Source organism: Monodelphis domestica, chromosome 3, assembly GCF_027887165.1.
Source record: "Monodelphis domestica isolate mMonDom1 chromosome 3, mMonDom1.pri, whole genome shotgun sequence".
Classification (NCBI taxonomy): Eukaryota; Metazoa; Chordata; class Mammalia; order Didelphimorphia; family Didelphidae; genus Monodelphis; species Monodelphis domestica.
In genome coordinates, this window is record NC_077229.1 from 340,346,980 (window position 1) to 340,374,610 (window position 27,631).

Here is a 27,631-nt window from a genome sequence, read left to right on the forward strand (position 1 = left end):
GGCAGTCAGCATAGACTATGCTTTCTAAATGTTTAATCATGAAAAAGGAAGAATAGGATAATATCTAGAAGGGGGTGACAGGGTTGAGATAACACATTTTTTTGCTTATTTTTCTAAGAGAATGGAGACCTAAGCATGTTATATGGTGAGGGGTTTGAGCTAGCATAGAGGAGATTAAAGCAAGAAAGAAACAGGGAATGATTGATTAAGTAGGGTCTCAGAAGAGAGAGAAGGAAATCAAGTGCATAACTAGAGGAGTTAGCAATGATGAAGAAAGATCTGAACCCATCTTCCTTTAGCACTAAAGGAAAAGAAAAAAGGAAATGAGGAGAGGGTAAATATAATGTGATGTTATGAAGTATGGAAAAGTACATGAAGAAAACTCATGTCAGAAAAAATGATAAAAACAAAATAACATCTAGCATTTATATAGCCTTTTAAGGTTTCAAAGTGCTGCAGCAATCTTGTCACAGTTAGTCCTGAAAATATCCCTATGACATAGGTATTATTATTGCCCTTGTGTTATTTAGAAGAATGGATTTTTTTATTATTATTCCTTTGTTATTTAGATACAGAAAATGCATCTGAGATTAAGTGATTTGCCCAGAGTTTGAAGACAAAAGAGTTTTGAGACTGAATTTCAACTCACTAGTGCCACCTACCCCATCTCCATCTTCTCAGTAAATTAGGAAGTAAGGAGAAAGGATAGGGTTGGAGGAGAAATGAGTAATAACTGTTGCAAACAATCTGCTGTCAATCCGACATCAATACAAGAAATACTCTGAAATAATATGTATTGAACATTTGAAGTACTTTGGTCTAAACATTTATGTGACTTCTGTCAATTATACTTGTCAAGCCATAAGTAGACACAGAAATAAGATGGCAGAGATGGGTCACTGAGGGTTTTAGGAGAAAAATATTGAAGGGTATTCTTTCTTGAACAGATTGTGAAGGGAGAAATGAAGGCAAACTTGTGAATCAAAGGAAGCAAAATCAGAATAAATATTATGAGTAGAATGAGGTGAAACAATGGAATAGAAAGCGATGGAGAACCCTGCTTTAGAGACCAGATAAGAGCAGATTTAGGATGAGTGAATGGAAATGGAGGTATATTAAGAAAGAGGCTTAGGACCTCTTTCGGAGGCTCCGCGGGGGCCTTGGGACAGGCGCAAGGTCCCAGGATGTGGCAAGTGGACACGCTTCCGGCCGGGCCTGAGCGGAAATGGTGGCGGCCGGCGGAGGCAGCCAGCCCTGCGGTTGGGTTTCTTGCCTTGTTCAGGCACACTCCTGTATCTCCCTTCGGGGGCAGATCAATATCCAGACGATTCTACCGAGGTGACAGCCCAACAGACTCCCAAAAGGACATGCTTGATATCCCTTTGCCCCCATGGGAAGAGCGAACACATGAACCAATTGAAACCAAGAGGGCCCGCCTGCTTTATGAGAGCAGGAAGAGAGGCATGCTAGAGAACTGCATCCTTCTGAACCTCTTTGCCAAGGAGAATCTACACCAGATGACAGAGAGGCAGCTGAACCTCTATGACCGACTAATCAATGAGCCCAGTAATGACTGGGATATCTACTACTGGGCAACAGAAGCAAAGCTAGCCCCGAGATCTTTGAAAATGAAGTCATGGCAATGCTGAGGGACTTTGCCAAGAACAAGAATAAAGAACAGAGGCTGCGGGCCCCAGATCTCAAGTACCTCTTTGAGAAACCAACCTGAGCTCTGTTCTGGCCTGGCCTGGTCCAGGGACAGGACCTAAAAGGACAAACATTTAACCCTACTCATGGCTGCCACCACCTAGTGAAATCCTCACCTCCTGCTTCCTACCACTGAGCCGGGCTGTCGGGGCTGCCTAGCCATTGGAAGGCCCCATTCACAAAGCATGTAACTTCTTATAAAAGGGCTCCTTGTATCTCAAAAAAAAAGAGGCTTAGACTGAATTACTTACATGCTACATGAAATAATTCTAATTGGACTAATTTTTTAAATTAGCTGATAGAGGTAAAGTGAAGCAGTGCTTCAGGCCAGAACAACATGGTGAGGCTACAAGGAGAGCTCATCTCACTAGAGTGAGAGTAAAGAGTACTGAATAAGATTTAGCAGAACTTGATACAGCACAAGTGGCAGGGGAAAGAACAGACACCAAAGCACCAAGATCAAAAACCACAACAATGTAAAACAGGCAGAAGCAGGAGGAAAGTGTTCATGCATAGTCCAACTAGAACAGAGACTGGGCATGACCCACCAAGGCAGTCTAGTCTTCAAATGAGTGAGAAGAATCTAAATCAACCCAGAACAAATGACATCTGAACTGGACCAATCCTCTACACAGCAGGCCAAGCAAGCAACCTCTGCTGAGTGCCACAAAGATAATCAAAATGAAAGCTCAGAGAAGGAAGACACAAAAAATGAAAACACAAGAAGCTTCAAAAGAAAATGAGAAAGGATGTCAACCTCAAAATGAGAGCCTGGAAAAGCAAAAAAAAAATTATGAGACAGAAAACAAATTAGAAAACAAAATCACAGAAAAAATTAACACCTTAAACAAACACTTCATGAAGAAATCAGTTCCATTATAAAGGAAATACAATACCTCAAACAGGAGAATAATTGCCAAAGAAAAGAAGTATAAAGCTTCAAAAAAAAATGGCTTCTCAAAAATTAGAATTAGACAAATGGAATCTAATGCCTTTATCAGACACCAGGAAGGAATAAAACAAATTCAAAAGAATGAAAAAATAAAAGAAAATTTGAAAGTTCTCATTGGAAGAGCCACTGACCTGGAAAATGGAAAAGAAAGAAAGAAAGAAAGAAAGAAAGAAAGAAAGAAAGAAAGAAAGAAAGAAAGAAAGAAAGAAAGAAAGAAAGAAAGAAAGAAAGAAAGAAAGAAAGAAAGAAAGAAAGAAAGAAAGAAAGAAAGAAAGAAAGAAAGAAAGAAAGAAGGAAAGAAGGAAAGAAGGAAAGAAGGAAAGAAAGAAAGAAAGAAAGAAAGAAAGAAAGAAAGAAAGAAAGAAAGAAAGAAGGAAAGAAGGAAAGAAGGAAAGAAAGAAGGAAGGAAAGAAAGAAGGAAGGAAGGAAAGAAGGAAAGAAAGAAAAAAAAAGAAAAAGAAAAAAAATCAGCTAAGTAGCAAAGTGGATAAAATTTTAGGCCTAGAGTCAGGAAAACATGAGTTCAAGTCTAGCCTCATACTCTGACTGGGTGATCCTGGACAAGTCACTTAACTATGTTTGCCTCAGTTTCCTCATCTGTAACATGAGCTGGAACAGAAAATAGCAAACTCTACCATTATTTTTGCCAAGAAAACCCCAAATGGGGTCACAAAGTGGCAGATACGACTAAAAATTACTGAACAATAATAATTACTGAACTAGGATCTAATACATTTTCAATAAATGCATTAAAATGTAAGTCACTGAGAATACTTAAAAGTTATAGAGTATAAAACATACTCTAAAAAGTTAGATTTTATTCACAAAGAGAACCTATTTACCTCCAGACTATTTAGTAACATAAGCTGCTCAAAATTAAATGCGAGTATTGATTCCTTATTAATGGTGCAGTTAATATTTCAGTACTGACATCTTTTTTCTGAAGGAGACTATAATATGAAAATTCCTTTATTTTTCAGCTAAAATTGATTGACTATAAAGACTTGAAAAGTACCAGTTGGTCATTCCAAGCTATTATGTTTTAAATTAATGACTCGGGGGTTAATAAATGCTTTTATTCCCATACTATATATGTATGTATGTATGTATGTATGATCATGATATCTTTAATATTAATTAGAATCTAAACATCCATGCTTGAAAATGGCATTATCCTTCCTAAGGATTCGTAATGCCATATTGTGATTTCAGGAGAGCTTTTCTTCACACTTCATGAAAAGTAGGATTACTGAAGCATCAAAAAACACATGTGAAAAGCAGTCTCATTTCATTAAGTTCAACAGGGACATTTTGTGACCTCACCTGTGCTATACCAACCATAAACAATCATTGCCTTTTATGAAGATTTGAGGCAACCTGAAACTGAGTTTTTAAAAATGGCAGTGCATTGATCACTCCACTTGATCAAAGAACATACAGCTACAAGGAATCTAATTAAAATTTGATAAATAGACTTATTGAAAGCAGCTGAAATTGTGCTCCACAGTTGAAAAAAAAAGCCAATATTTTAATTTAGACATTTAAGAAATTCATTGAAAGAACAAAAGACTTGATTCATCAATAATGAACAACAGGTCTGTATGTTACATGACTCTAAACCCTTTGCAATATTAAGAAGTGATTTATTGATTCCTATCCTTATAAGACAAAAACACTAACTTTCTTCTCTAGCAAATACACAAATGCCTGAGATGATTATGTAGTTTGATCTTATTCATCTTACTTGCCAAACATCAGGGAAACAAGAGTCTAAAGAGAATGAAGCATGTTTGGGGCATCATTTAAAACAAATGCCTTAATTTACAAAAAGAACAATAAAACAACCCCCCCCCCCCAAAAAAAAACAGGTGAAGTTTTGCTATTTATTTGTCAGATTTTAGCGGATAGTACACTTGATTTGAAATCAGGGATACCTGGTTTCACATCCCATTTCTGACTTCCATCAATTTTGTGAGTAAAATAACCACTTCTTAGTACTCCAACTAAATCTCTAAGATCACATTTGAGGATATACTTTAGCTGAAAGTTTCTAGAGAGAGTTCCCCACATAGAAGAAATTACAGGCCTAGATCCTTCATGCCACACACACACACACACACACACACACACACAAAGTTCTGTAACTATAAAATCTTAGATTGATTTCATTCAACAAATATACTGAAATCGAATATGTAGTCTAGGATATCTATAAAATATGTATGTGGGGAAGGAAGGAGAAAAAAATGTCATTTGTGACAATAGGTGTATTCCCATACAGTTTGCTGGTTGGTCTCCTGTTTTAAGTCTGTCCCCACTCCAGCCTATCTTCCACTCAGATGTCAAACTGATTTTTACAATGTGCACGTCTGATCTCTTTTTATCTCTGTCTCTCCCTCTCCCTTTCTCCCTCACTCTCTCTTTGTCTCTGTCTGTCTCATCTCTATCTTTGTCTCATCTTTCTCTGTCTCTGTCTCTCTGCCTTTCTGTCTGTGTCTCTCTCTTTCACACACCCGCACACACATATACACACAAACACACATGCATACATGCACACACATTTAATCATTTCCACTGGCTATCTATTACATCTCCAAGGTCAAATATAAAATTTTCTATTTGGATTTTTAAGTCCTCTATAAATTGTTTCCTGACCTTTCCAGTCTTTGTACCTCTTACGCCCTCTCAACCCTGTTCAGTATAATTCCCCTGTCACAGGCACTCCTTTTCTTTTTTCATTCAAAGATAGTTTACTTTCCTAATATATGTAATAAACATTTTTCAACATATGCTTTCCAAAATTTTAAGGTCCAAATAGTCTCCCTCTCTTCTTTCCCTCCCACTTTGCAGAGATGGTAAGCAGTTTGATCTGGGTTATACATACATTATCATGCAAAACTTATTTCCATATTGTCATTATTGTTAAGTCTGGTAGACATTTTTTACTTGCTGCCCCCAAGTCTGTAACTCTCCAATATCTTAGCCTCCTAACTTCTCTGCCTTCCTTCCAGTCTCAAGTAAAACTATCTTCTAACAGTTTTTCTTGATCTCTTTTACTGCTAGTGATCTCCTTCTATTAATTATCTTCAATTTATCTTTTATATTTTTTGTACACAGTAGTTTGCATGTTATTTCTCCTCTTAAGTTGTGCCCTTCTTGAGAACAGGGACTATTTTTGCCTTTCTTTTTACTCCTAGCTTTTAATACAGTTCCTTGCAAATGATAGGCACTTTAAAAAAGCTTGTTAACTATTACTTAAGTTTCAGCTTTTCTATTACAGTTAGATATAATACTCATAAGCTATTGTCAGTGTTTGAGAATATTAATAAAAAGAAGCATAAAGTATACTCCCAAATAATTTCACAGTATCTCTTAACATTATCTTTATTATAAAGGTCCCACAATATTTTATACATCAGTGAACCTCATTCATAACTCATCTCAATACATAGCTCTGAAAATTGTTCTAAATCAATATGCAAACCAAAACAATTCTGAAGTATCATCTCACACCCATCATATTGGCTAAAAAGACAAAAGTGCAAAATGACAAATGTTAGAGGGAGAGTACATGGAAAAGTAGAAACACTAATACACTGTTGGTGGAATTGTGAACTGATCCAATTAATTTGGAGAGCAATTTCAAATTGTACCCAGAGAGCTATAAAATTACATACATCATTAGACCTAAAATATTATTATTGGATATATTTCCCAAAGAAATTAAAGGGGAAAGGGAAGGAACCTATATATTCTAAAGTATTTATAGCAGTTCTCTTTGTTGTAGGAAATAACTATAAATCGATGAAATGTCCATCAACTGGGGAATGATTAAAACCATTGTGGTATATGATTTTGATGAACTGCTGTGCTGTAAGAAATGATGACAAGATTAATTTCTTTAAACTTCTTTTAAAATTGGAAGGAACAAGAGAATAGTATATACAACTACAGATTTGATATTTAAAGAATAACTTGTGAATAATCACCTCCAGAGAATGGACTGAGAAATAGAAACATAAAAACATAACATGTAATTTGCTGAATGATGCCTTCTATGATGTGGGGAGGAGAGGAAGAGGCTAAATAAATATAAATAAATATTTTAAATCAATTGTTAAGAAAAACCATATCTAGTTATGATGATGAACAAATCTTTGAATCTCTATGCCTGGGGACTAACCTATGAGTCACAGATGGGTTGAGTTCAAAGAATTTTTTCAAGAATTTGTATTTATCCCAAGCCACATTGGTAGATACGATATAACAAACATTTTAAACTGGTTACAAATAATAGTTTAATTATAATCATATCTAATAGTTTTATTATTTTCATTCCTCTTCAAAATGCTAAGGTACCTCCTGTATGCCATGTACTATGCTAGATTCTGGTGATATAAGAGGGGAAAATGAAATAGTGCACCTGCAAGGAAATTATGTGAAGAACCTATGGATGAGGGAATTTTTCTTGGGTCAACAATTTGAGGTAGTGCCCCATATTTTCTTTGTAATCCCTTGGGAGCATCTGTCTTGAGTCCATGACTTGAGACAGTGCTCCATCCCCTTCTCTCTCTGTCTCTCTCTGTCTCTCTCTGTCTCTGTCTGCCTGTCTGTCTGTCTCTCTCTCTCTCTCTCTCTCTCTCTCTCTCTCTCTCTCTCTCTCTCTCTCTCTCTCTGTCTCTCTCTCTCTGTCTCTCTCTGTCTCTCTCTCTCTCTCTCTGTCTCTCTCTGTCTCTCTCTCTCTCTCTCTGTCTCTCTGTCTCTGTCTCTGTCTCTGTCTCTGTCTCTCTCTCTGTCTCTGTCTCTGTCTCTCTCTCTGTCTCTCTCTCTCTCTCTCTCAATAAAGCATTATATTTTAAATGGAAAAAATCTATGGATGAGACTAATGATGATTAGAGCTAGATTTTGCCTGCCTCTTGAAGGCTTGCATAGTCATCATGGTAAGTTCTGTAATGCCTTACATTAGGATACCCTAGCAAGAATTGCATTTTTACTTCGCCTTTGAGCTTCTCTATGCACAATGATCTTTTGTCCTGATTCACATAGAAGTCAGCTTCAGATGCCTTAAGCCATCAGAATCCCATTATGAACATGGATGACTTGACTTAGCCTATTAATAGCTTATATATACTAAGAGCAAAACCTGCCTCTGTTAGAATGGAATCTCCCTCCACCATGTCCTTCTCTTTTGAGAACATTTTCTTTAGATCAATAAGTAGGCTTAAAAGACATTTTCAAAAGCTCACTGTCCAAACAAACCATACGCCTGAATGACCAAGATGGAGTCATCTTAAAGCTGCTTGAACTAAAGAAATAGGCAAGCAGTGTGTATGTATCTCAGCACTTGGAATCACAAAAGAAACTACTAGACAAGATTGTTGCAGAAAAACTCATAAAATTAATTTCAAGCCACTTTAGAACTAATCATATGATTTTGCTTCCTCAGGGCTAGTCTGAAAGGGCCCCTGTTGAGAAAATTAGTCCAAAACGTGGGTTCATGTTGTGCCTTAGTAGCTGCACAGAATGTTGAGAAAGAACATTTTGTGTCTCTTGCAGTCACAGAGCATTTCTATTCATTAGGGCAATAACAGTCCCATTTTCACAATAAGGAAGCTGGGTTGGGGTTTTTACCTAGTTATAGTTCACCCAAATAGCAGAAACCGATACACCTGAATTCTCCTCTTGTTTCTAGCTATGATACTAATAATACAGTGAGACAGAACAAAGCCAAATGATTATTTTAAAGTTAGTGGTTAATCTATACGTTAATATATATGATTTCCTTCTGTAAATGACCGACAATCAAAGGTAAAATCTACTTTATATCCTTAAAAAAATAAACTCTAAACATTTATTGAAAATGTGTAACTCAGTTAACCAATGAGAATATACTGTAAAACTTACCATGCTGTCTTCTTTCTTATTTCCATTTTCACATTTTCTTCCTATGCCCTTCTTTATTCTCTTTGATTAAAAATTCAAGTGCAGTATTCTTGCACTCTCTTCCAATTCCCTCTCTCTATATTCCTCTTGCTCATGAATATAGCCTTCAATTCTTGGTATTGCAAGTTATCTAATATATTTTTCTAGGAATCCTGTGACTGTAATACTATCTTATTGAGCTCTCCTTGGATTTCTGCAGTTACCCTAATATTAAAATCATTCTTTTTTTTTTCCTTAAGAGTAATTCTTACAGCTATCCAAAGAATAAGTTTTTAAACAAACATTTGCTATGTTATTTGAGATATGGATTTTGTATTACTAAATTTTCATTCATTTCAAACTATATTTCTTTACTCTTTTTCCTATGGTTAAGAGGGAGATTGGTACTAGTATGACCGCTAAGCTTATATTTTCAAGATGAGAAATATTGCAGATGAGAATATATATATATGTATATATATACATATATATGTATGTATGTATTTTAAATGCTTAGGTTTTCTGGGAATATCTTAAGTAACAAAATGAAAATATCTGAAGGTAAAATGACTATTAATAATTGTGCAAATAACCAAAACAATCTCTCCACCTAGAATGTTATAGGCCTCTATTTTTTTGGCCAAAACTTTCCTAGAGTCTTTAGTCAATTAATTCATTTCTTGCCAGCAATTCGAATGGCCAATGCCATATGCTTTACATCAAGTCCTCTCATTCTCTTCTGTCTGCCCAATATAATGAACTTTCAAATTTACTTTCTACCTGATTGTGTATCAAATCCTGCCATTCTTCTCTATTTACTCTATCCAACAACTCCAATATAGCAGGACACTAAGTCAAGGAGTAAGAAGAAAATGAAAAAGAGACTGGAATGTCAGTAAATTAGACAGCTTAACAGACAAATGGGTAAACAGAGCTTGTTGGGTAACATGAGAAATTATAGTATCTTCTATGAACTTAGAGGGACTTAAAACAGAGTTGAATTCTGATTACAAGAAAATGTGGCCTGTTCTGATTTATCTGTTTATATTTCCTTATTTGGGCCTTTAGAGGGAAGGATAAAATTTCTATCTAGTGAGCAATTTTTTTAAATTATATACTGAAATTTTACCCCAAACCTATAGCTTCCTCACTGACTAATATTATATAGATAGCTGAAAGACTGAGATGATTAGCCTGGCCCTGAGAGCTATAATACACAATCTCATTTAACTTACATATTCTGAGGAGAAGGTTCTTGTGTGGGGTTATAATTGGAAAAAATATAGTAGAATTGCTTTTGGTCCAAGTGGAATGGTGAGTACCATGTTTAGCATGATACATGTTTAATTCATTAGAGCTCAGAGCAACTTAGACCTACTACATTAAAAATATATAGATTTGGTTTTCTATACAAATTTGTATATATACTCCAATTATTCACTTTTAAATTTGTATAATATGGTTTATTGCTCTTTAGTTACTTTTCAGTTATGTCTTACTCTTCATGATCTTACTCGGGGTTTTTTTTGCAAAGATACTGGAGCAGTTTGCCATTCCTTTCTCCACTGATGAGGAAATTGGGCACTTAAGTTTAAGTGAATTTTCCAGGGTCTTACAACTAGTAAGTGTGTGAGACCATATTTGGACTCATGAAGATGAATCTTCCTGATTCCAAGCTTAGTGATCTAACCTGTGCCACTGAACTGTGCATATTCTGTTTTATCTTACAAGAAAATTCAAAGAAAATAAGTAAGATCCAGAATTACATGAAGATGAGACAGAAAGGTATGTGTGTAATTAGAAAATCTTGAACCCTTGGACTCCATTTCCCAGAATTCTTTTCTTGTCCCAAAAATTATTTTCCCTTCATTCATGTTTGTGTTTGTTACATGTTTGTATATAATTTTGTGACTCCTCCCTCTCACTCTTTTTTTCCCCCAAGGGAGCAGCTGGGAAGGCTGGTTTTATTTGGGCTTTTTACTTCAAGTTATTTTTAATAAACTTTATAAATATAATACTTGGAGTATTTTGGATATTAATTTTTAATCTACATAAATGAAAGATTTGGCTAATATAAAAAAGCACTCAGAAACTGGGGTTATAGCTGAGAAGAGTTTTAGGAAGGACAAATAACTCATTAAGGAAAGCATATCCCTGAATTCATGATAATAACTTGGTATAGGGACCAGGAATAGCAAAAAAGGTTGAATACCTCAATTATTGGTTGAAGAATTAAAATTTTGTAAGAAGTAAGAGTTTAAGAAGCCCCAGAGACCAAAACCTTTCAGAGGAGAAACTAGTGTCTTAAATATCTAACTATGGACAGATGAGTCCTAGGATGGGATTCTGCCCTCCTTTCCAGTTGTGCAAAAAGTTACACTAGGGTTTAAGTGAGGTAAAAGTGAAACAAAGAAATTGGGAGTGTTAAGTAGTAAAACATTATCTGTAAGGTAAAGGGACAAACATATATATATATATATTTTTTTTTTCCATAAGACATCCATACTGACCACCCTAATACCTCCACCTTAAGTTCACACCCTACTCATTCATCCAACCCTAACACCTCTGCATCCTTCCCCCCAGCTAATGACCCTTCTTCCTTTGCCCCTACTTCCCACCTGACCCAATTCAATTCATCCAACCCTAACACCTCTGATCCTTCTGGCACTATGGGACAACAAACCCTCTCCCTCAGTGTGTCCAACCCTTCTTTTTCTCATACCTACCCCATTGAGAATGGATTAAGAAATCTAGAAACAGAAACAGGAGTACTAAATATTTCAGATAGATTATTTCCTTTAAGGGAAGTACCCACTTTTAATAAAAATGGAAACTTAGTATCTGTAAAACACCACACACCTTTTAACCCTGAGGATTTAAATAAATTTAAGGAAGATCTTCCATCATTTGAGGAAGAACCAATATTAATCATAAAAAAAATTAGAGAACATATTCAGAACTTTTGACCCCACTTGGATGGCTGTTGAGAATTTGTTAGAGGCATTTTTAACAAAAAGAGAAGAAAAAAAAAACAATATCGTCTCTCTGGCTAATCAGAAACAAGGTAGAAGAGGACATTCTTGGCCAACTGAAGATCCACATTAGAACCCCAATGTTGACCTATATCACACAAAACTAAACCAGGCCAGAGAAGCATTATTGACAGCCATGAGAGCATGCTCGAATAGACCTGAAAAGTGGTCAAAATTTGAAAGAAATCGACAAGAAATTGATGAGACCCCCTCCCAGTTTATGGACAGACTTATTGGTGTAGGAAATACATATATGGACCTTGATTTATCCAGAGAAAGGGACATTAAGCAAATCCGTAGGCAATTCATTGAGAATTGTTGTTCAGTGGTAAAAGACTGCTTTAAAACTAGCTGTCCTAATTGGGACTCTGTGGACCTTGAAGAATTGAGGAGAGTAGCAACCTATGTTTATAAAGGTCATGTAAAAAGACCTGAGGAACACAATATGTTAGTGGAAGACTTTAAGAAAGAAATTGAAATGTTAAAGAGACAATTGAAAAATGAGGGAGTGACTATAGCCCCTTTTGCAGTAATACACAGATAAATCAGTAACCTGCCACTTCTGTGAGAAGAAGGGCCACAGAATAATAGAATGTAGAACTTTTCTCAAGATTATCAGAAGGAATATGCAGTTTAATAACAACTTTAGAAGTAATAACTATAGAAATGATGATAATAATTATAGAAACCAGAATTTTAGAAATTATGGAAATAATTATAGTGACTATAGAAATAAGAAATTTAGAAACCAAAATTTTAGAAATAGGAATTGGGAAAATAATGACAGTGCTCCAAATGAAGAAAATAATAATACCCAACAACAATATATAAGAAAAGGTGCTCATCCAAAAAATACTCGAGATGCTAATTCCCCTTAGGGGGGTATCCTTCCAGGGGGTGCCCAAGGAATGTCCTAAATATAATGAAGGTGTCCAGGGGTGGCTGGGACACAGGAATCAGAGGATGCAACCTTTGATTTTCCAAATCCTGATGTCCTACTACCCATTGCCCCTATCCACTCCCATCCCCATACTAATGAACCCCATGTTACCTTAAAGGTGGGTAACACTTATTATGATTGTCTCTTAGACACTGGAGCTACCAGGTCTGTATTAAAGAATGTCCCAGATTTAAATTGTTATTCCGTTGACTCACAAAGTGTAGTGGGAGTATCAGGAATACCCCAAAGAGTTAAAAAAATTTGCCCCTAGAATGGTATCTGTAGGACCCCTAGAGGTACAACATTCCTTCCTTTTGATGCCTGACTCCCCTTTAAATTTGCTGGGGAGAGACCTTCTATGCAAACTCAGAGCAACAATAACTTGCTCCCCAGATGGTTCCTTCACATTGGAAGTACCAGAGGAATCCTTAAATTTACTCCCTATACTTCTCTCAGAGAGCCAGGAAGCAAAAGTCCCTCCCACTTTTGAAATACCTATGGATATACAGGAGTCTCTTTGGGCCACATCTTCTTCCAATGTAGGCTTACTTAAATCTGCATTCCTGTGCAGATAAAAACTAAATCTACCCCACCTCCTTCCATTCCTCAGAATCCCCTCTCAAAAGAGGCAATTGAGGGTATTACCCCAGTTATAAACTCATTAATTGATCAGGGAATAATAATCCCTTGTAAATCTGAATTCAACAGGCCCATCCTGCCAGTTAAGAAACCAAAAAGAGGGCCTGATGGCAAGCACCTCTATAGATTTGTACAGGATCTAAGGGCAGTGAATAAACACGTTATAAAAAGACACTCCGTAGTTTCCAACATAAATACTATTATTTCCTCTATTCCTAGCACAGCTACATACTTTACAGTAGTAGACTTGTGCTCAGCTTTCTTTTCCATACCTATACATGAGAACTCTAGGCATATTTTTGCTTTCACCTGGTAGAACTTACAATATATATGGAGTTGTCTGCTCCAGGGTTATGTGGAAAGCCTGAGTTTATTTGTGCAAATTTTGAGCCAAGACACAGATAATATAACATTTAAAAATAGCAAATTAATCTTGGCTTCAATAGATGCAGAAACATGTCAAGAAGATAGTAAACACCTTCTTTTGGAATTGCACAAAAGAGGACATAAAATCTCAAAGGATTAGGTTCAGTGGTGTCTTCCTAAAGTAGAATACTTGGGATTCATCCTGACTGTAGGTGCTCATTATATTTCTCCAAAATGATTTGAGAATATTCAAAATCTAAGCGCTCCTACTACTAAGAAAGAGTTAAGAGCAATTTTAGGAGCAAAGGGGTTTTGTAGACAATGGATTTCTTGCTATGGGGAAATTACTAAACCCCTTATAGTACTAACAAAGGATTCAGTTCCTGAACCCTTCAAATTAGAGCCAGGACATTTGTCACATCTATCAGATCTAAAAAGGGCTATCCTGTCTGCCCCTGCTCTAGGCATCCCAGATTACAACAAGCCATTTACTTTGTATGTACATGAGCAAAGAGGAGTAGCTTCAGATGTTTTAACTCAGACTTTGGGACCTTCTCAGAGCCCAATTGCTTATTATTCTGCCCAACTGGACCCAATAGCATCAGGAGTACCACCATGTCTTAGAGGAATAGCTGCTACAGCCTTACTAGTGACAAAAACTGTAGATCTAGTATTGGGATGCCCATTAACAATTGTGTGTCCACATGAGGTAGAAGTATTGTTTGTCTTAAATCAGATATATTCTTGCTTGGGGATAACTCCCAAATTCCATGTTCCATATCATCCCCAGAGCTCAGGCCAAGTTAAGAGGATGAACAAAGAACTTAAAACTATGATTGGAAAATTAGGCCTGAAATTTTCCCACTGGCCCTATTTTATCTTAGAAGCAGGCCTAGAGAAGACTTACATATCTCACCATTTGAGATGCTTTTTGGACATCTGCCTATACAGGATAAACCTTTCTCCCCTTCCTTTATACAGGAATTACAGTACAAACTACATGAACTTCATAAATCCGGAGCTGAAGTACAAGCCAGACCACTAGATTTTTCTCTTCATGACCTGAACCCAGGAGATAAAGTGTATATTAAGAATTTCAAGTGTACTAGAGCAACTCAGCATTCCTGGGAAGGACCATTCCAAATATTAACTACTCCAATATCTATAAAGGTTGGAGAGAAGGACGCTTGGATTTGTTGCTCACATGTGAAGAAAGCATCTTCTGTTGAGACTGATTGACCGTATCCTATCACAGGCATTGGAGATAATAATCCATTGACAAGTGGATGATATTTTTTGAGAATACACTGAATTCCTGATTTTCCCCCTTTATTTATTATTGCTTTTCTTTTATTTTGATTAGAATATTTGATTTTTTCCCTTTTTTTCTCATTTCATGTACTAAAGGTATATACAATTAGTACTTTTTTTTCTGCAGTAATAGAAGTTTAATACATATGTATACTTGCTATAATATCAATGCATACCCAAAAGCTTTAAACTATGAGAACCTGCCATTTATTGATAAAATATTATGGGACTGTGATTAATGTTTGTATCTGATTCTAGGAAAAAGGATAAAAACAAGGAGAACAGACTTAACCTGAATAGTGCCAAAAAGAGCACACATGAAATACTAATGTGGACTCAAGGTTGTGACACTTGGTATATGTTAAGTCATAGGACTTCCTTGTATCTACACTTTATGTGAAGTACTCATACAAGTACAAAATTTGACTATCATGCTGGCTCCCTATATGCCTGAGAATGTCAAAAATCAGATGAGGGAATGCCACTTCCCTATCAAAATAGAATTCTAGTTCCTTTCATTCTTATAGTATGTCAACTTCCTGTAGTCTTGGCTGCAAATGGGTAAGTGAAATATTACTGCATTCTTTCCTACAGATTTGTGGGATAGAAATTGGACCAATACAAGGGCCTATTTTGATTTTTTTCCCTTATGTTTTTGATTGTGTTTTTCTCTTCTTTTGATAATTGACTCATACACCCCCATAACTCAACATTGAATCTGGAGCTGAACTGGATGTTTTTTTTTTAACATCTACTTCAGGGGTGATTGTATTTTAATTTAAAATCCAAGATTTTTGATTGTTTGTTTGAGATTGTATTTTTATAAAAATCCAAGATTTTTGATTTTTGTTCGAGAAAGAAGAAAGAAAGAAAGAAGCTTGCTATAACTCCTAAATCCAGAGAATGAACTGTTGCATAAAGATGCCGCAAAGCCTACAGTACATCAAGAAGATTAAGAATTAATTTTGGGTGTGGTTGATTGAACTGAAGTTTGACTGAACATTTATTGTAAATGTACACATTTATGCCAAAAGGGACTGCCCCTAATTTGGCTTTCTGTCAATGTGCCTAGGAAAACATTGGTTTTCCTTTCTTTCTTTTCTATTCCTCCCTAACTAATGTAATTTCCTCTTAGAAAATTGAATGTTGTATACATCTGTAGTTATAAGTGCGTTTAGAACTATAAGATGATTATGTTAAATGATCATTGAGGAGACTAGTCTCCTCATACCTTAGGGGAAGATAAATTTGTAAAATTCCTTACTGAACAATGAAAAAGTCCCTAACTCATACTTACAATGAGGCCAAAACCTCAAGCTAGGTCTATTTTTAGATCTAATACAAAAGGGTGCTAAGTACCTATAAAGGTTAAAATAATCACTAAAGGGTAAAGCAACTTACAAAAGGCAAGCTTAACAAAAGAGGTGTGAAGTTTTAGTCTACTCAGAGAAGGTGATAACAAAAGAAGATGTGAATTAAGAATGGTCAGTCCTGTGGAAAGCATCTACTGTTATTTGTAGATATGAAAATTTAGAGGAGTTGACATAGGAGAAAATTCTCTTTAAAAGGAGGTCAGGAGCTCAGAGCTGGGGCCTGTGAACTTAGTTCAGTTTGGAAGCTGAATTGGAGGGTCTCTCTGAACACTAGAGCTTGCTTGGACAAAATTTTGTGGTGAGTGGATAAAAGACTGACTTAGTTTCCTCTCTTAAAGAGAAAGACCTAGGACATTTGGCCTAGGTCCTAGCCTTTTCCTACTATTTCCTCTTACTCTTGTCTCTCTCCTCTCCCTTAATTCCTTCATTCATATTAATTAAAATCTCCATAAAACCCAGCTGACTTGGATATTTTCATATTTGGGAATTTTTCCCATGGCGACTACTTATTTTTCATTTAAAATCAAAACACTAAAAATTATCTTTACAGATTGGCTGAAACCTTTACAGTTTGGCAATTCATAGTCTTGAAACCCACATTTTTCACTGTCACAGTATGCAGTTAATGAAATATTGTACAATGGTCAACTGTGAAATAATTAAACTATTATTAGCAAAACAATCTTCCAAAAGAACTCCAAGGGACTCATGATGAAGGAAAAAAAATTCTATCTACAACCCAAGAAGGAAGTATTAGAATTTGATTGTAGATCCTTCACTTTATTTCCTTCATGAGTTTCTTATCATATATGTTATATATATCTTCAGTCATGAAATGGGGAATATAGAAATATGTATTGCATGAAAATATTGATATACTTTATATCAAACTATTCACCATCCTGTGGAGGGGGAGGAGGAAAGAAAGGAAAGGATCTGATTTTCAAAATGTTAGAAATCAAGTGTTAACAATTGTTTTTACATGTAATTGAAAAAATGTGAATTTCAATTTAAAAATAAGAAAAGGAGAAAAAATGAAAATAGATCTAACAATTTTCTTCATCTTCTTTGAAGGAATGGATATGTATGTGAGCATGCATTGGCATATACATATGTGTAATGGTTCATATACATGTGTATGAATCTTTGCATTATTGTTTCAGAAGAAAATGTCCATTGATAGAAGCTATTCTTAGTAATATATAATTAATTTTGTTAGTAGAAATTTCCCTAATACATACATATACAAATATATATACATATATATATATATATATACACATAGAGAGAGAGATAAAGAGAAAGATACAAAGTATGCTATAATACCACTGATTCTAAACCTTAAATCTATCGTATTTTATAAATGGATGCCATATTTCATCATTGAATATATGGAATCAATAATGGTCATTGTATTGATTATAGTTTTTTATTACTTCTAATGCTGTTTGCTTTTAGAGTATTGTTAATCTTTATATTAGGGCAGCTATGTCAAAGAGTAGTCAGGAAGCCTCACCTTCTGAGTTCTGTGAAGCTCTCTGTCCCTTGTTTGTTCTTGAGATTTGCTAGATAGGTAATGTTTTTCCCCACATACCTCTAATTTAATTATGATGTTACCTTTTATATCTAGATTACATAATCATTTGGAGCTAATTTTTGTATAAGTTGTGAAGTAAAAATCTAAATTTCTTTCATACTGCTATCTGATTTTCAGCGTTTGTTGTCAAATAATGAGTACTTTTGCCAGTGGTTAGTGCCTTTGTCTATTGAATAATAATATATTTTATACATTTGCTTTTGTATTTTCTGTACCTCATCTTTCCCACCAATCAACCTTGATATGGATGATGCCATCTTAGATGATCTACACTTGTGCCAAACTTCAATTATAAAACAATCTTGACAGACAGATAAATAGATAGATAGATTGATAGTTAGAGATAGAGATATATACAATTTTACTCCAAGGAATGAAAAATGATTTAAGGTACAAGAAAATGAAATGCCAGGGTTTTTCTGTCACTGACTTGGTTAAGGGAAGGAGAAAAATCTGAATCACTATCCTCTTGTTCAACCTAAGTGCTTCTTTTATCCACCCCATTAAAATTGAAATGTTTGTTCCATATAAATAAAATAAGCTTCCAAAAATATGAAAATAAAAGTCCTCTCTATTCTTTGGACTACTTAAAATCTACTAACTTTGTCAATAGACACGGAAGCTAAGGCTCTTAGTACTTTATGAGTCTTTTCCCTCATGTTGAAAGGTGAAACTCCACATCTAAAAAAAAATAAACAAAAAGAATTCCAATTAGTTTATCTCTCCAGTCAACCCAACTTTTTCCTATACATAACAATCTCAGCTAAGATTAAAAATAATTGGTAGACCATGATGAAGAGGCCTCCTTATTTTCACCTTTGTATCTACTCTGACCACGCTTGTTTGAGAGTAATGATATTGTGGGGAGGGAAGGTATATAAGTCTGGTAAGTAAATTCAGTATTGAATATTTTTATTGAACATGGAAAATATATGCAATATTTGATGAGAGATCTAACTATTGAAATTCTATTTCCTCCCTTGATTTATGTTTTATTCCTCTACTAATATAATTTAGTCTCCTGTTTGCTTTCACCTCAGCTATGTATTTGGTTGATAGCTTTATGGATTTTTCTATAATAAATCCTTAATCCCTTTCTGGGGAGCATTCTGAAGTACCTTTCTCCTAACAGATACTTTCCTCATTTCATTTTCACTCTAAGACTTACTTTTGTATTTGGATCTTATTTGAACAAAATTTATCATTTGTTCATTCAGGTTCTTAAATGCCAGGAAAGCTTAGGTAAATACATAGTCATAGAATATTTATACTGACACTCTTTTTCTTCAGATAGCTATATTAGGTCAGGTTCTTTGTATTGCTAACCAAGACTCGAGAGAAAAATAATAACTCACTTTACATTGTAAGACCCGGTGCTGTAGTTCATCCTGATTTCTTATTCCCTTTGAAAATATCCTTCCTAAAACTTAAGACTTATATGTACTGATGATGCAAAGGAAAAAAGTATGTACACATATTCATAAATGGACACAAAAATCCAGTTTATTATGTTGGCTGTGAAATTCTGAGTAATCATGGCCCCAAAATATAGAAATGAGAATTCCATGCCCCAATGTTTTCTCTCCTTCCTTTATATGTTTGTGAGACTATGAATATGGGATATTGGGTATAATACTAGGCTTGCACAATGTTTTACTTTTATGGAATTGCTTTAATTTTTTTCTCTATCTTTTACATTCTTGGTAATGAGAGATGTCTCTCAGGATAGGAAAAAGTAAAAGGGATAAATTTGAAGAGGAAGGTGGTAAAAAGGCAAAAGATACCAATTTTTTTGGTAAAGAAAATGTACTTTTCTAATTCAGATAACTGTCTATGCCTTCCCTTCCCATCTAGCATCTACTAAATTGAATCTGCACAGTTAAGATATGATATATTTTTCATATAATAACTGAAGATCAAGGACATAGACTTACCCTTTAAATGTATTCATTTTGAGGGAAAGCATAAGATAATAATAGTAACACATTTGGGCATTGCTCATTTCCCTACATATTTCCTATAAATAAATCCTTTGACCCTCATAACAACTTTGGGTATTTTTAGTCCAAAGCTAAGAGGAGGAAAATGACTTATGCAAGGTTATATCACTGTTTAGTGACAGAAGTCAAGGAATCCAAATCTTCTTATCTCTTTATTATACTTTCACAGTCATATTCCTTGACTTGTTTTTTTATGTTATTTGTAGATGCCATGAATTTCTATTTCCTCTTTCCTCTCTTATTAAATATCAAAAGTAAAACAAATCAAAGAAAGGGCAGAGGTGACCTTTTCCCCCAGATTCATAAGTACCCTCTGCATGAAAGACATTTACAATCATTAAATATTATAAAAGAGATAGTGAAAGTCAGTCATAAGCAATGTATGATGGAGAACAAATACTTTAAACTCTACTTATAATTGAATTAAAATGGCTTTTAATATATTTTCCAAGGATTTTGCCCTTCTATAGTCCTTTGATATATGTAAATGTGATCATTCTCATTATACAGATAGAGAAATTGAGGGGGAAAGGTGATGTGACCTCCTTAATGCCCCAGAGGGAGTCAGCCACATATCTTTGGTTACTGTTTTATTGCCTAAGATGTATGCACTGAAATTACTTTGCAATATATAAGAGGGGAAAATTAATACAACTTCAGATGATCACTTCATCATTATTGTCTTTGTAGCCAAGTCAAGCAGTGATCTTATGGTCATTCTTAGCAGAGAGGCACTTATTTAATTACAATGAAAAAAAAGAAAACAACTCTTAGGATCATGATCCCATTTATTTCCTTTTTGGAGTAGAAGCCAGCATGTAAAGATGGTAGAGAGAGCTACTCACTAAAATGATTTGTGGCAGGCCTTTTTTGTGAACTCTAACCCTCCATTAGAGTAAAAATGATTCTATTGCATGTCATGTATTATAGTAAATACAAAGGAACACATACAATAAAAGCAAGAAATGGACAGAGGTATGTATCTGATTTTAAAGTGAGATCAGATGTAAGATATTTGTAAAGAATAATGTCTGGCTCCTGTAGTAAGCTCTATATAAATGTTATCTATTGTTATCTTATTAAACTATGCAGCAAGTGGCAGTTTGTATAGTAGAAAGCTGCCCTCAAAGTTTGGTAAATGTCACATTTCTGGCACAATTGGTCATGTGACTTTGGTCAAGCCATTTCTTCTTTCAGGGTCCTGGGCCACTCTTACAGAGTGGCTTTTCATCTTCACTATAGGATCAGTAAAATGACAGATCGAGTTCTTGGAAGAAGGATAAAAAATCCAAACATTATTTAGGTCAGATCAGCCTTAAATTGGTTTCTGAGACACAATCAGAGACACAGGCACCATAAATTTGGACCCACAAAAAGTAGTTCAGCTTTGCTCAGCCTTAAACACATTCTCATCTACTGTAGTTTTCCTGAGAATTCAGGAGATCAACGAACAAATATTCATTTATTCAATAGGTATTTATTATTCACCTACTATGTGCCAGATATTGCCCTATGCTTTCACTGAAGCAATTTCTTATAAGTGGAATATACTCTTTCCTTCTCTCTCTCTCTCTGAATACTTTTTATTCCAAGTTTTGCTTTCTCTGCCATGGAGTGTTTCTTGATTCTCTCTCTCCCTCCCCCCCTCCCTCCCTCCTTCTCTCCCTCTCTCTCCCTTTCTTTCCCTCCCTCCCTCCCTCTCTCTGTCTCTCTCTGTCTCTCTCTGTCTCTCTCTCTCTCTCTCTCTCTCTCTCTCTCTCTCTCTCTGTTTTTCTGCTTCTCTGTCTCTGTCACTCTTTGTCTCTGTCTGTCTGTCTTTCATCCATTTGAACTCCCAGCTCTTTTATTTTCCTTTTGTTATACTTATTGGTGAATGATTTTTTATATTTTGTAGTATACCCTTTTCTCCTAGAATATAAAAATCCCTGAAGGAAAACATTAATTTCATTTCAGTATTGGTATTTCCAGCATCATAGTATCTTGAATATATTAGGCATTTAATGATTGAGTTAAGTCAAATTGAATGAAAGGTATGTAACAGATGCAATTGAATTTCTCTGAAATTACTGTCAGAAAAAGAGGCAAATTTCTGATGCATATGTGCTGGACAGGTGCTAAGAAATCAAGCTACTTCAAAGACTTTACTTTCCCCATCCAAAATATTAAAAGATTGAACCAAATGATGTCTAAGATCCCATTTAAGGCTAATATTTCATTACCAATATTCTACTCATAGTAGATAATAAAGAGGGCAGAGAGAAATGAAAGTTCAGTTTTCTTCCCCATTATGAAAATCTGTTCTATTTTCTTCAATTTGAATTTCATTAGGAAGATATTCTTTCCTTATGTTTCGCATGGACTTCCTCTGGGATTATCTATATGTGTTTATAACTGAGTTAGTCTTTCAATAAATATTTATTAAGTAACTACTATGTGTTTTAAAGAGCTCACAATCTATTGGGGGAGACAAAAATGAATAAATGTGTACAAAGTATAAATAGGATAACTAGAATTTTTAAAAGTTAGGCATCAGAATAAAATGGAATTGGAAATATGCATATATTTATATTGGGGCAGCTAGGTAGTATAGTAGATAAAGCACCAGGTCCATACAAAATATTCATCTTTCAAAGTTCAAATCTGACCTCAGACACTTGCTCTGTGACCTTTAGCAAATCACTTAAACCTTTTTGCTATAGGTTCCTCATCTGTAAAATGTGATGGAGGAGAAAATAGCAAACTAATTCAGTATATTTTACCAAGAAAACTCCAAATGGGGTTGTTAGAATGTTATATTTTGTTTTTATATCATATATGGATTTATCATGCCACATTATATTGTCATTTCATGTCACATTATATCACCTTACATTATATTATTTGTATAAGTTTATGTGTACATGTAAATAAATGAATAAACAAATTCAACTCAGTAGACATTTATTAAATGCCTGCTATTTATCAAGCATAACAGTAATTACTGGAGATATAAATAAGAAAAAGAAGGGCAGTGCCTTCATTCAAGGACCTTAAAATCTAATGGAAGAAGGTGGCACACAAAAAAGAAGCTGGAAAGGTAAAGAGAGATACCAGGTGGTCTCCAGTTGTGGGTTAACTAAAATTCCCTACAATTGAAATCTAGCAGAGATCCAGATAGAATATGGAGTGAGCAGGAAATCACACACACACACACACACACACACACACACACACACACACACACACAAATGTGCACACATGCATACAAACACACACATACACATGGAAAAAATGATCCCACTTGCTTAAAATTTTAAATTTTCAGCCTTACTGACATAGTTATGACTTGTGTGAGTTTCACCTTACTGGCATTTTCTGTCAGGATTTTTGAGCCATGAATAAAAATATGGTCATAAATGTGTTCTTATGCCTTTACTTTTTATATTTAGATATTTCAAACCATGGTGATGAATGTCTTATCTTTGTTATTCATTCATCATACATTCCAAGCATTAACCTTGCATTTTGTAACTCTCTTTAACATGTATTAATCTTGTCACTCAGGAATACTCAGATATTATTACCTTGGTTCCTCATATTTATTTTACTTCAATTTGTATTAGAGGTAAAAGTCCAAAGACAATAGGCAATTGTTTGGGGCACCGCTTTGTTCAATAATGGTCGTCCCATAAGGAACTAGCATGAAGAATCAGAATGTTTGCCATTGGAAAAGAGTAGATTTTTAGAATTAGTGTTGCTCTGTATGTTCACTCTAAAGTCAAGTCAATGCAAGTTAGCAAACATTACTAAACCTTTACTATGTTTCTGGCATTATGTTAAGTGATAAAAATATAAAGAAAGACAAAAATGGTCTTTGCCTTAAAAAGTTCGTATTCTAATCAGAAGGCAATATATAAATAACAAGCAATCTATGAGACATATACAGAGCAGATGAAAAGTAATCTTTCACTTTAGAGGAAAGCATTAGTTATAAAGACTTTCCATTTAGGGGCAATTTCCCTGTCCCCCATATAGACAATAATTTATTGTTCAGTAGTAAAGGAAGTATGACACAGTAAACAGAAAACTAGTCTTAGAGGCAGGAAAATATAGATTCAAGTTCTGCCTTAGACACATACTAGCTGTATTGATGAAATACAATTTATTTAATATCTCATTGTCCCAGTTAATAGTCTAAGATTATTAATTACAGGAGAATAGCTAACCTGCTTTCATGAAAAGAACTTTCATACCAGGAATCCCCCATACTAATAATCATAGGTTTGGATATTTACCCCTATACACAAATGTTATTCATTTAACTGTCAGGATACTGCCAGGCGAGTATACAGTGGCAAAGGCGGCATGCAAAGCTATTTTCTCCAACTAGCTTATGAACAATTTAGGAAGAAAGACTTTTTTTCATTTTACACCATTCCCTTTCTTACCTTGTGGCTTATAGTCTCTAGGTTTTGGTTCAGGAAATACTCATTCTTTAATTTATATTTGTTGATTATTAGGTTTACTTCAAAATTTGATGAGTGTAAGTTATTTATAAGTTTCATTTGTTACAGTTATGGTTTTTGTGGGATATATGCATGTTCAACGAGCTGTGAGGGCTTACCAAGCACTTGCCCAGACTGCTTACTTCCTTTGGAGTCCACTGGCACTCCAGTCTCACCTATGATTTCAGGAAGCTGACACATGCACAGTAACCACAGTCCAGGAAATCATTTCAGCAGATGGGCTAAAATAGTTTGAAGGTAACCAATGGACCATAATCCCACCTATTATTTAGGAGTGCCTTTACCCTTCTATTTGGCAGAATGGGTGTAGGAGATTTTTTTCAGTAGCCATGAATGTGACTTAAACAGGCATTGTGAGTGCTTAGAACTTGGTCAGACATCAATGATGCCATGTTTATCCACTCTGACTTGAGTTATTCTGGGTCATCACCAGTCATTCTGACTTTTCTCTTGCCTCTGGACTTCAATGACTTTGGAAGATAGAGTGAGATGGCAACTTTGTGAAACTCAGCCTCACCTAAATCCAATTTATGTACAAGTCAAGACATCATCCTATCATTTCCTTAGGCCATTTTGAAAATAAAAAATAAGCAACAGCAAAAATAATTCATTATAAAGCATTGAACTAAAAGTTAGAAGAATTAGGCAAAAATCTTTACTCCTCTCCTAATTACCTAATGTATATTGAGAATATATATATATATACATATATATATATATATATTAATTTTGAATTTCCTGACCTATAAAATGAGGTAATTGGACTAGGGGATCTCTAAGTTTGCTTCTCCCTCTTAGATTTCAAGATCAAATTATTACTTTAGCTTTGTAATAAACTTTTGAAACTGTTTCTTAAACTGGTCATATTAGCCTTCATTAACATGATTTTTATTATGATGAGTGCAAACTATTTGACCCCTGTGTTTGATAGAACTGCAACCAAAGAACCATGTGTACCTCGACTTCTAAGCACTTGCTAAGAGCCAGGTCATTGGTAAAGAAGAGAGAAGAGAGTCAGATACATGCTCATATTCCCTTAGTTCATCTGAAATGTTGTACAAACATGTAACTTTCTATGTAACTTGGTCCTCATTGGTGTGAAAATGAATTACCTCAAATAGTCTCATTTATTCAAATGAATTCTACTTTAAGTTATAGTATAAAATATAGTGATTGATTTAAGCCAATGGAAACTAGCAGTGCAAATTCAAATAAAGAAGGCATTTCCAAGGATTATATTCACATTGTTGGGAAACTTGCTATATGTGCAATTGGTATATAGCTTTAATTAATAAATATCATATCCCCTAGATATGATTTAAGTTTTTCCCTGCACAACAGAAATAATTAACAGGTCCTTTTCTCTGAGGAAATACATTATTCCATTCTCTCCCTATGAAAATATATGAAAGTATTCAAGGGTCTTGTGTTATTCAAATTTCTTTTCTCTTATATTTAAAGATTTTTCCCTTGAATGTGTTTTGTTATTGGGAGGTCATTTTTTAATTATTTCTTTTTTGGTCATTTAGAACTATTAAATGTCTTACAGTTTGCAACATAGAGTTTTTTTTTTTTTGTGATCTTCTTTCTTTTTCTTTTTTAATTTAAAACCCTTACCTTCCGTCTTGGAGTCAATACTCTGTATTGGCTCCAAGGCAGAAGAGTGGTGGTAAGGGCTAGGCAATGGGGGTCAAGTGACTACCCAGGGTCACACAGCTAGGAAGTGGCTGAGGCCAAATTTGAACCCAGGACCTCCCATCTCTAGGCCTGGTTCTCAATCCACTGAACTACCCAGCTGCCCCCTGTGATCTTCTTTCTTAAGCCATTTATGAATATACTGCTGTGGTTTTATAACTCTTTGGAATCCATAGAGATCGTTCATCAGATTTTGACTATATTTCCTTCATTTTGTAACATTTTTCATAGATAGTCATTCAGATAATCTCAGGTCATATTCCCTTGCCTTAATAATATTTCATGTCGGTTTCTTTATTTGTGCTTAAGACTTTTAGCTTAGTTTCCTTTCTTTCAAGATTTTTGCCCATTCAGTCTTTTTTTTCTCCTTATATTCCCCACTTGCTCAGCTTCTGACTCTATCCATTTTAATGGAGGTTTCAACCACAAACAGTTTCTGCACCAACTGACTTCTCAGGGACAGAACTGATCACAATTGGATGCCATTTCCCTTTTTTGTTTTCAGTTCTGGAAGTATTCCATGTACATCATGGTATTTTCCCTATTTCCTTCTTTTCTTCTATTCTCTAGCTTATTGCAGCAAAATACACTTTCCCAGTCAGAGCAAGTTCCTGGCTTTTGGTAAATGGAGTGGAGGTGGGTATGTTTTGGGAGAACTTTGAAGAGAAACCCCAGGTTCAGGACAGGTTGCCCTTTGCAAAACTTAACTTAAAAATTAAAAAGAAAAAAAATTCATTAATTTGGAAGCCATGTTGAAAGGCCAGGAGGCAGTGTCTCCCCAAAGAGATGGGGGTTAGGGTTTTTACACCCTTTCAACAACAGGGCCCATGTGTCTAGAATAAGGATGGTGATGGCATGTTACTTGGGTCTCTGGAATCCAAGATGGGTTACATGGTTATGTCCTATGTTTCAAAGTCAAAAGGTGGTGAATTGTCCAGTTTAGAGGATAATCAGAAATCTGGGATATAAAATAAATGCTTATCAGGAGCAAGCTGAGAGGTGCCTATCTGTGCTCAACAAGAATGAAGGGAGAGGCCAGAGGGGATCTTCCTCAGAAACAAAGTCACAGGGCAGGAATTTAAGGGAAAATGAGTCTTTTATGTACTCTCTGACTTGGCCCACAATCTTGGGTGCTGGGGTGCCTAGGAGAAGCCTGCACCTCCATATCAGGTAGAGTTGAATTCTGTTATATGCACAGGGGTTTGTTTGTGTACTTCTTCCAAAGTTGATGGCTGATAGAGGAAGTATGCGGAATTAGGGATGAGGAATAAGTCTTCTCTGCACTGTTTCAATTGGTTGCTGTCTTCTTAGGGTTTTTTTTTGTTGTTTGTTTGTTTGTTTGTTTTTGCTTTCTTAGACTATAATAGTAGAAAGTGCTTTATACTTTGCTTACAATTCCCATTTTAAAGATATATGAGAAATCATGAGGATTGAAGAAAATGTCTACTCTTTCATCTTATTGGTCAGTAGATGATATTTTCAAAGTTTATCAAGTATTTTAGTCTCATCTACATGAAAGGATTAAAAAGGAATTTTATATAATTCAACTCAACAAATATTTATTAAACACTTACTCCATGAAGGTCACT

The 27,631-nt window shown here is 35.0% G+C and overlaps 1 pseudogene; it reads left to right on the forward strand.

The window, feature by feature from the left end:
• Positions 1–1,184: 1,184 nt before the first annotated feature.
• On the forward strand, positions 1,185–3,759 carry LOC100026256 (succinate dehydrogenase assembly factor 2, mitochondrial-like; annotated as a pseudogene).
• Positions 3,760–27,631: the final 23,872 nt, after the last annotated feature.